This window comes from Amblyomma maculatum, unplaced genomic scaffold (assembly GCF_055883805.1).
Source record: "Amblyomma maculatum isolate TAMU_Amacu unplaced genomic scaffold, ASM5588380v1 scaffold_119, whole genome shotgun sequence".
Taxonomy (NCBI): Eukaryota; Metazoa; Arthropoda; class Arachnida; order Ixodida; family Ixodidae; genus Amblyomma; species Amblyomma maculatum.
Genome location: NW_028146844.1, coordinates 21,058 through 32,074, shown reverse-complemented (window position 1 = coordinate 32,074; position 11,017 = coordinate 21,058).

Here is an 11,017-nt window from a genome sequence, read left to right as displayed (position 1 = left end):
CCTTTGTTACCGCCAGCGTCACGTAGAACGTGATCAGGAGCGAGGGCGAACGCTGTGCTAGAACCCTCTTACGCTACCTATGGCTTCAAGACTGCCAGAACCGAGACCCCCGTAAGCTACAAGCAGATCAATTAAGGGGAAATGAGGGTGCTCGTTATACTACACGAAAGAAAGAAGCCAACAGTCGGCGAGGCCAAGGAAAGCGTTGGGGATGGTCCATTTATGTCTTCTTTTTTTAATGTTTGCTTAGATAACCACAGAAATTAGTAATGTAATATGTTTAGGGGAAAAATAATTAAACGCAAAGTAGAAGAAAAAACAACGTGCCGATGGTGGGAACCGAACCCACGACCTCCGAATATCGCGTCCGGTGCTCTTCCAACTGAGCTACATCGGCCGCTGTCCCCCCTGCTACTTGCTTGGGTATTTGTGTTGTCTGTACAAGAACCTTGAGAGTGTTCACCAGCGCCACCCTCAGCCATAGCGGCGGACGTAGAACGTCCTTTGTTACCGCCAGCGTCACGTAGAACGTGATCAGGAGCGAGGGCGAACGCTGTGCTAGAACCCTCTTACGCTACCTATCGCTTCAAGACTGCCAGAACCGAGACCCCCGTAAGCTACAAGCAGATCAATTAAGGGGAAATGAGGGTGCTCGTTATACTACACGAACGAAAGAAGCCAACAGTCGGCGAGGCCAAAGAAAGCGTTGGGGATGGTCCATTTATGTCTTCTTTTTTTAATGTTTGCTTAGATAACCACAGAAATTCGTACTGTAACCTGTTTAGTGAAAAGATAATTAAACGCACAGTAGAAGAAAAAACAACGTGCCGATGGTGGGAACCGAACCCACGACCTCCGAATATCGCGTCCGGTGCTCTTCCAACTGAGCTACATCGGCCGCTGTCCCCCCTGCTACTTGCTTGGGTATTTGTGTTGTCTGTACAAGAACCTTGAGAGTGTTCACCAGCGCCACCCTCAGCCATAGCGGCGGACGTAGAACGTCCTTTGTTACCGCCAGCGTCACGTAGAACGTGATCAGGAGCGAGGGCGAACGCTGTGCTAGAACCCTCTTACGCTACCTATGGCTTCAAGACTGCAAGAACCGAGACCCCCGTAAGCTACAAGCAGATCAATTAAGGGGAAATGAGGGTGCTCGTAATACTACACGAAAGAAAGAAGCCAACAGTCGGCGAGGCCAAGGAAAGCGTTGGGGATGGTCCGTTTATGTCTTCTTTTTTTAATGTTTGCTTAGATAACCACAGAAATTAGTACTGTAACCTGTTTAGGGAAAAGTTAATTAAACGCAAAGTAGAAGAAAAAACAACGTGCCGATGGTGGGAACCGAACCCACGACCTCCGAATATCGCGTCCGGTGCTCTTCCAACTGAGCTACATCGGCCGCTGTCCCCCCTGCTACTTGCTTGGGTATTTGTGTTGTCTGTACAAGAACCTTGAGAGTGTTCACCAGCGCCACCCTCAGCCATAGCGGCGGACGTAGAACGTCCTTTGTTACCGCCAGCGTCACGTAGAACCTGATCAGGAGCGAGGGCGAACGCTGTGCTAGAACCCTCTTACGCTACCTATGGCTTCAAGACTGCCAGAACCGAGACCCCCGTAAGCTACAAGCAGATCAATTAAGGGGAAATGAGGGTGCTCGTTATACTACACGAAAGAAAGAAGCCAACAGTCGGCGAGGCCAAGGAAAGCGTTGGGGATGGTCCATTTATGTCTTCTTTTTTTAATGTTTGCTTAGATAACCACAGAAATTAGTAATGTAATCTGTTTAGGGGAAAAATAATTAAACGCAAAGTAGAAGAAAAAACAACGTGCCGATGGTGGGAACCGAACCCACGACCTCCGAATATCGCGTCCGGTGCTCTTCCAACTGAGCTACATCGGCCGCTGTCCCCCCTGCTACTTGCTTGGCTTTTGTGTTATCTGTACAAGAACCTTGAGAGTGTTCGCCAGCACCACCCTCAGCCATTGCGGCGGACATAGAACGTCCTTTGTTACCGCCAGCGTCACGTAGAACGTGATCAGGAGCGAGGGCGAACGCTGTGCTAGAACCCTCTTACGCTACCTATGGCTTCAAGACTGCCAGAACCCAGACCCCCGTAAGCTACAAGCAGATCAATTAAGGGGAAATGAGGGTGCTCGTTATACTACACGAAAGAAAGAAGCCAACAGTCGGCGAGGCCAAAGAAAGCATTGGGGATGGTCCATTTATGTCTTCTTTTTTTAATGTTTGCTTAGATAACCACAAAAATTAGTAAGGTAATCTGTTTAGGGGAAAGATAATTAAACGCAAAGTAGAAAAAAAAACAACGTGCCGATGGTGGGAACCGAACCCACGACCTCCGAATATCGCGTCCGGTGCTCTTCCAACTGAGCTACATCGGCCGCTGTCCCCCCTGCTACTTGCTTGGGTATTTGTGTTGTCTGCACAAGAACCTTGAGAGTGTTCACTAGCGCCACCCTCAGCCATAGCGGCGGACGTAGAACGTCCTTTGTTACCGCCAGCGTCACGTAGAACGTGATCAGGAGCGAGGGCGAACGCTGTGCTAGAACCCTCTTACGCTACCTATGGCTTCAAGACTGCCAGAACCGAGACCCCCGTAAGCTACAAGCAGATCAATTAAGGGGAAATGAGGGTGCTCGTTATACTACACGAAAGAAAGAAGCCAACAGTCGGCGAGGCCAAGGAAAGCGTTGGGGATGGTCCATTTATGTCTTCTTTTTTTAATGTTTGCTTAGATAACCACAGAAATTAGTAATGTAATATGTTTAGGGGAAAAATAATTAAACGCAAAGTAGAAGAAAAAACAACGTGCCGATGGTGGGAACCGAACCCACGACCTCCGAATATCGCGTCCGGTGCTCTTCCAACTGAGCTACATCGGCCGCTGTCCCCCCTGCTACTTGCTTGGGTATTTGTGTTGTCTGTACAAGAACCTTGAGAGTGTTCACCAGCGCCACCCTCAGCCATAGCGGCGGACGTAGAACGTCCTTTGTTACCGCCAGCGTCACGTAGAACGTGATCAGGAGCGAGGGCGAACGCTGTGCTAGAACCCTCTTACGCTACCTATCGCTTCAAGACTGCCAGAACCGAGACCCCCGTAAGCTACAAGCAGATCAATTAAGGGGAAATGAGGGTGCTCGTTATACTACACGAACGAAAGAAGCCAACAGTCGGCGAGGCCAAAGAAAGCGTTGGGGATGGTCCATTTATGTCTTCTTTTTTTAATGTTTGCTTAGATAACCACAGAAATTCGTACTGTAACCTGTTTAGTGAAAAGATAATTAAACGCACAGTAGAAGAAAAAACAACGTGCCGATGGTGGGAACCGAACCCACGACCTCCGAATATCGCGTCCGGTGCTCTTCCAACTGAGCTACATCGGCCGCTGTCCCCCCTGCTACTTGCTTGGGTATTTGTGTTGTCTGTACAAGAACCTTGAGAGTGTTCACCAGCGCCACCCTCAGCCATAGCGGCGGACGTAGAACGTCCTTTGTTACCGCCAGCGTCACGTAGAACGTGATCAGGAGCGAGGGCGAACGCTGTGCTAGAACCCTCTTACGCTACCTATGGCTTCAAGACTGCAAGAACCGAGACCCCCGTAAGCTACAAGCAGATCAATTAAGGGGAAATGAGGGTGCTCGTAATACTACACGAAAGAAAGAAGCCAACAGTCGGCGAGGCCAAGGAAAGCGTTGGGGATGGTCCGTTTATGTCTTCTTTTTTTAATGTTTGCTTAGATAACCACAGAAATTAGTAATGTAATCTGTTTAGGGGAAAGATAATTAAACGCAAAGTAGAAGAAAAAACAACGTGCCGATGGTGGGAACCGAACCCACGACCTCCGAATATCGCGTCCGGTGATCTTCAAACTGAGCTACATCGGCCGCTGTCCCCCCTGCTACTTGCTTGGGTATTTGTGTTGTCTGTACAAGAACCTTGAGAGTGTTCACCAGCGCCACCCTCAGCCATAGCGGCGGACGTAGAACGTCCTTTGTTACCGCCAGCGTCACGTAGAACGTGATCAGGAGCGATGGCGATCGCTGTGCTAGAACCCTCTTAGGCTACCTATGGCTTCAAGACTGCCAGAACCGAGACCCCCGTAAGCTACAAGCAGATCAATTAAGGGGAAATGAGGGTGCTCGTTATACTACAAGAAAGAAAGAAGCCAACAGTCGGCGAGGCCAAGGAAAGCGTTGGGGATGGTCCGTTTATGTCTTCTTTTTTTAATGTTTGCTTAGATAACCACAGAAATTAGTAATGTAATCTGTTTAGGGGAAAGATAATTAAACGCAAAGTAGAAGAAAAAACAACGTGCCGATGGTGGGAACCGAACCCACGACCTCCGAATATCGCGTCCGGTGCTCTTCCAACTGAGCTACATCGGCCGCTGTCCCCCCTGCTACTTGCTTGGGTATTTGTGTTGTCTGTACAAGAACCTTGAGAGTCTTCACCAGCGCCGCCCTCAGCCATAGCGGCGGACGTAGAACGTCCTTTGTTACCGCCAGCGTCACGTAGAACGTGATCAGGAGCGAGGGCGAACGCTGTGCTAGAACCCTCTTACGCTACCTATGGCTTCAAGACTGCCAGAACCGAGACCCCCGTAAGCTACAAGCAGATCAATTAAGGGGAAATGAGGGTGCTCGTTATACTACACGAAAGAAAGAAGCCAACAGTCGGCGAGGCCAAAGAAAGCGTTGGGGATGGTCCATTTATGTTTCTTTTTTTAATGTTTGCTTAGATAACCACAGAAATTAGTACTGTAACCTGTTTAGGGAAAAAATAATTAAACGCAAAGTAGAAGAAAAAACAACGTGCTGATGGTGGGAACCAAACCCACGACCTCCGAATATCGCGTCCGGTGCTCTTCCAACTGAGCTACATCGGCCGCTGTCCCCCCTGCTACTTGCTTGGGTATTTGTGTTGTCTGTACAAGAACCTTGAGAGTGTTCACCAGCGCCACCCTCAGGCATAGCGGCGGACGTAGAACGTCCTTTGTTACCGCCAGCGTCACGTAGAACGTGATCAGGAGCGAGGGCGAACGCTGTGCTAGAACCCTCTTACGCTACCTATGGCTTCAAGACTGCCAGAACCGAGACCCCCGTAAGCTACAAGCAGATCAATTAAGGGGAAATGAGGGTGCTCGTAATACTACACGAAAGAAAGAAGCCAACAGTCGGCGAGGCCAAGGAAAGCGTTGGGGATGGTCCGTTTATGTCTTCTTTTTTTAATGTTTGCTTAGATAACCACAGAAATTAGTAATGTAATCTGTTTAGGGGAAAGATAATTAAACGCAAATTAGAAGAAAAAACAACGTGCCGATGGTGGGAACCGAACCCACGACCTCCGAATATCGCGTCCGGTGATCTTCCAACTGAGCTACATCGGCCGCTGTCCCCCCTGCTTCTTGCTTGGGTATTTGTGTTGTCTGTACAAGAACCTTGAGAGTGTTCACCAGCGCCACCCTCAGCCATAGCGGCGGACCTAGAACGTCCTTTGTTACCGCCAGCGTCACGTAGAACGTGATCAGGAGCGAGGGCGAACGCTGTGCTAGAACCCTCTTACGCTACCTACGGCTTCAAGACTGCCAGAACCGAGACCCCCGTAAGCTACAAGCAGATCGATTAAGGGGAAATGAGGGTGCTCGTTATACTACACGAAAGAAAGAAGCCAACAGTCGGCGAGGCCAAGGAAAGCGTTGGGGATGGTCCATTTATGTCTTTTTTTTTAATGTTTGCTTAGATAACCACAGAAATTAGTAATGTAATCTGTTTAGGGGAAAGATAATTAAACGCAAAGTAGAAGAAAAAACAACGTGCCGATGGTGGGAACCGAACCCACTACCTCCGAATATCGCGTCCGGTTCTCTTCCAACTGAGCTACATCGGCCGCTGTCCGCCCTGCTACTTGCTTGGGTATTTGTGTTGTCTGTACAAGAACCTTGAGAGTGTTCACCAGCGCCACCCTCAGCCATAGCGGCGGACGTAGAACGTCCTTTGTTACCGCCAGCGTCACGTAGAACGTGATCAGGAGCGAGGGCGAACGCTGTGCTAGAACCCTCTTACGCTACCTATGGCTTCAAGACTGCCAGAACCGAGACCCCCGTAAGCTACAAGCAGATCAATTAAGGGAAAATGAGGGTGCTCGTTATACTACACGAAAGAAAGAAGCCAACAGTCGGCGAGGCCAAAGAAAGCGTTGGGGATGGTCCATTTATGTCTTCTTTTTTTAATGTTTGCTTAGATAATCACAGAAATTAGTACTGTAATCTGTTTAGGGGAAAGATAATTAAACGCAAAGTAGAAGAAAAAACAACGTGCCGATGGTGGGAACCGAACCCACGACCTCCGAATATCGCGTCCGGTGCTCTTCCAACTGAGCTACATCGGCCGCTGTCCCCCCTGCTACTTGCTTGGCTTTTGTGTTATCTGTACAAGAACCTTGAGAGTGTTCACCAGCACCACCCTCAGCCATTGCGGCGGACGTAGAACGTCCTTTGTTACCGCCAGCGTCACGTAGAACGTGATCAGGAGCGAGGGCGAACGCTGTGCTAGAACCCTCTTACGCTACCTATGGCTTCAAGACTGCCAGAACCGAGACCCCCGTAAGCTACAAGCAGATCAATTAAGGGGAAATGAGGGTGCTCGTTATACTACACGAAAGAAAGAAGCCAACAGTCGGCGAGGCCAAAGAAAGCATTGGGGATGGTCCATTTATGTCTTCTTTTTTTAATGTTTGCTTAGATAACCACAAAAATTAGTAAGGTAATCTGTTTAGGGGAAAGATGATTAAACGCAAAGTAGAAGAAAAAACAACGTGCCGATGGTGGGAACCGAACCCACGACCTCCGAATATCGCGTCCGGTGCTCTTCCAACTGAGCTACATCGGCCGCTGTCCCCCCTGCTACTTGCTTGGGTATTTGTGTTGTCTGCACAAGAACCTTGAGAGTGTTCACCAGCGCCACCCTCAGCCATAGCGGCGGACGTAGAACGTCCTTTGTTACCGCCAGCGTCACGTAGAACGTGATCAGGAGCGAGGGCGAACGCTGTGCTAGAACCCTCTTACGCTACCTATGGCTTCAAGACTGCCAGAACCGAGACCCCCGTAAGCTACAAGCAGATCAATTGAGGGGAAATGAGGGTGCTCGTTATACTACACGAAAGAAAGAAGCCAACAGTCGGCGAGGCTAAGGAAAGCGTTGGGGATGGTCCATTTATGTCTTCTTTTTTTAATGTTTGCTTAGATAACCACAGAAATTAGTAATGTAATATGTTTAGGGGAAAAATATTTAAACGCAAAGTAGAAGAAAAAACAACGTGCCGATGGTGGGAACCGAACCCACGACCTCCGAATATCGCGTCCGGTGCTCTTCCAACTGAGCTTCATCGGCCGCTGTCCCCCCTGCTACTTGCTTGGGTATTTGTGTTGTCTGTACAAGAACCTTGAGAGTGTTCACCAGCGCCACCCTCAGCCATAGCGGCGGACGTAGAACGTCCTTTGTTACCGCCAGCGTCACGTAGAACGTGATCAGGAGCGAGGGCGAACGATGTGCTAGAACCCTCTTACGCTACCTATGGCTTCAAGACGGCCAGAACCGAGACCCCCGTAAGCTACAAGCAGATCAATTAAGGGGAAATGAGGGTGCTCGTTATACTACACGAAAGAAAGAAGCCAACAGTCGGCGAGGCCAAGGAAAGCGTTGGGGATGGTCCGTTTATGTCTTCTTTTTTTAATGTTTGCTTAGATAACCACAGAAATTAGTAATGTAATCTGTTTAGGGGAAAGATAATTAAACGCAAAGTAGAAGAAAAAACAACGTGCCGATGATGGGAACCGAACCCACGACCTCCGAATATCGCGTCCGGTGCTCTTCCAACTGAGCTACATCGGCCGCTGTCCCCCCTGCTACTTGCTTGGGTATTTGTGTTGTCTGTACAAGAACCTTGAGAGTGTTCACCAGCGCCACCCTCAGCCATAGCGGCGGACGTAGAACGTCCTTTGTTACCGCCAGCGTAACGTAGAACGTGATCAGGAGCGAGGGCGAACGCTGTGCTAGAACCCTCTTACGCTACCTATGGCTTCAAGACTGCCAGAACCGAGACCCCCGTAAGCTACAAGCAGATCAATTAAGGGGAAATGAGGGTGCTCGTTATACTACACGAAAGAAAGAAGCCAACAGTCGGCGAGGCCAAGGAAAGCGTTGGGGATGGTCCGTTTATGTCTTCTTTTTTTAATGTTTGCTTAGATAACCACAGAAATTAGTAATGTAATCTGTTTAGGGGAAAGATAATTAAACGCAAAGTAGAAGAAAAAACAACGTGCCGATGGTGGGAACCGAACCCACGACCTCCGAATATCGCGTCCGGTGCTCTTCCAACTGAGCTACATCGGCCGCTGTCCCCCCTGCTACTTGCTTGGGTATTTGTGTTGTCTGTACAAGAACCTTGAGAGTGTTCACCAGCGCCACCCTCAGCCATAGCGGCGGACGTAGAACGTCCTTTGTTACCGCCAGCGTCACGTAGAACGTGATCAGGAGCGATGGCGATCGCTGTGCTAGAACCCTCTTAGGCTACCTATGGCTTCAAGACTGCCAGAACCGAGACCCCCGTAAGCTACAAGCAGATCAATTAAGGGGAAATGAGGGTGCTCGTTATACTACAAGAAAGAAAGAAGCCAACAGTCGGCGAGGCCAAGGAAAGCGTTGGGGATGGTCCGTTTATGTCTTCTTTTTTTAATGTTTGCTTAGATAACCACAGAAATTAGTAATGTAATCTGTTTAGGGGAAAGATAATTAAACGCAAAGTAGAAGAAAAAACAACGTGCCGATGGTGGGAACCGAACCCACGACCTCCGAATATCGCGTCCGGTGCTCTTCCAACTGAGCTACATCGGCCGCTGTCCCCCCTGCTACTTGCTTGGGTATTTGTGTTGTCTGTACAAGAACCTTGAGAGTGTTCACCAGCGCCGCCCTCAGCCATAGCGGCGGACGTAGAACGTCCTTTGTTACCGCCAGCGTCACGTAGAACGTGATCAGGAGCGAGGGCGAACGCTGTGCTAGAACCCTCTTACGCTACCTATGGCTTCAAGACTGCCAGAACCGAGACCCCCGTAAGCTACAAGCAGATCAATTAAGGGGAAATGAGGGTGCTCGTTATACTACACGAAAGAAAGAAGCCAACAGTCGGCGAGGCCAAAGAAAGCGTTGGGGATGGTCCATTTATGTTTCTTTTTTTAATGTTTGCTTAGATAACCACAGAAATTAGTACTGTAACCTGTTTAGGGAAAAAATAATTAAACGCAAAGTAGAAGAAAAAACAACGTGCTGATGGTGGGAACCAAACCCACGACCTCCGAATATCGCGTCCGGTGCTCTTCCAACTGAGCTACATCGGCCGCTGTCCCCCCTGCTACTTGCTTGGGTATTTGTGTTGTCTGTACAAGAACCTTGAGAGTGTTCACCAGCGCCACCCTCAGGCATAGCGGCGGACGTAGAACGTCCTTTGTTACCGCCAGCGTCACGTAGAACGTGATCAGGAGCGAGGGCGAACGCTGTGCTAGAACCCTCTTACGCTACCTATGGCTTCAAGACTGCCAGAACCGAGACCCCCGTAAGCTACAAGCAGATCAATTAAGGGGAAATGAGGGTGCTCGTAATACTACACGAAAGAAAGAAGCCAACAGTCGGCGAGGCCAAGGAAAGCGTTGGGGATGGTCCGTTTATGTCTTCTTTTTTTAATGTTTGCTTAGATAACCACAGAAATTAGTAATGTAATCTGTTTAGGGGAAAGATAATTAAACGCAAATTAGAAGAAAAAACAACGTGCCGATGGTGGGAACCGAACCCACGACCTCCGAATATCGCGTCCGGTGATCTTCCAACTGAGCTACATCGGCCGCTGTCCCCCCTGCTTCTTGCTTGGGTATTTGTGTTGTCTGTACAAGAACCTTGAGAGTGTTCACCAGCGCCACCCTCAGCCATAGCGGCGGACCTAGAACGTCCTTTGTTACCGCCAGCGTCACGTAGAACGTGATCAGGAGCGAGGGCGAACGCTGTGCTAGAACCCTCTTACGCTACCTACGGCTTCAAGACTGCCAGAACCGAGACCCCCGTAAGCTACAAGCAGATCGATTAAGGGGAAATGAGGGTGCTCGTTATACTACACGAAAGAAAGAAGCCAACAGTCGGCGAGGCCAAGGAAAGCGTTGGGGATGGTCCATTTATGTCTTTTTTTTTAATGTTTGCTTAGATAACCACAGAAATTAGTAATGTAATCTGTTTAGGGGAAAGATAATTAAACGCAAAGTAGAAGAAAAAACAACGTGCCGATGGTGGGAACCGAACCCACTACCTCCGAATATCGCGTCCGGTTCTCTTCCAACTGAGCTACATCGGCCGCTGTCCGCCCTGCTACTTGCTTGGGTATTTGTGTTGTCTGTACAAGAACCTTGAGAGTGTTCACCAGCGCCACCCTCAGCCATAGCGGCGGACGTAGAACGTCCTTTGTTACCGCCAGCGTCACGTAGAACGTGATCAGGAGCGAGGGCGAACGCTGTGCTAGAACCCTCTTACGCTACCTATGGCTTCAAGACTGCCAGAACCGAGACCCCCGTAAGCTACAAGCAGATCAATTAAGGGAAAATGAGGGTGCTCGTTATACTACACGAAAGAAAGAAGCCAACAGTCGGCGAGGCCAAAGAAAGCGTTGGGGATGGTCCATTTATGTCTTCTTTTTTTAATGTTTGCTTAGATAATCACAGAAATTAGTACTGTAATCTGTTTAGGGGAAAGATAATTAAACGCAAAGTAGAAGAAAAAACAACGTGCCGATGGTGGGAACCGAACCCACGACCTCCGAATATCGCGTCCGGTGCTCTTCCAACTGAGCTACATCGGCCGCTGTCCCCCCTGCTACTTGCTTGGCTTTTGTGTTATCTGTACAAGAACCTTGAGAGTGTTCACCAGCACCACCCTCAGCCATTGCGGCGGACGTAGAACGTCC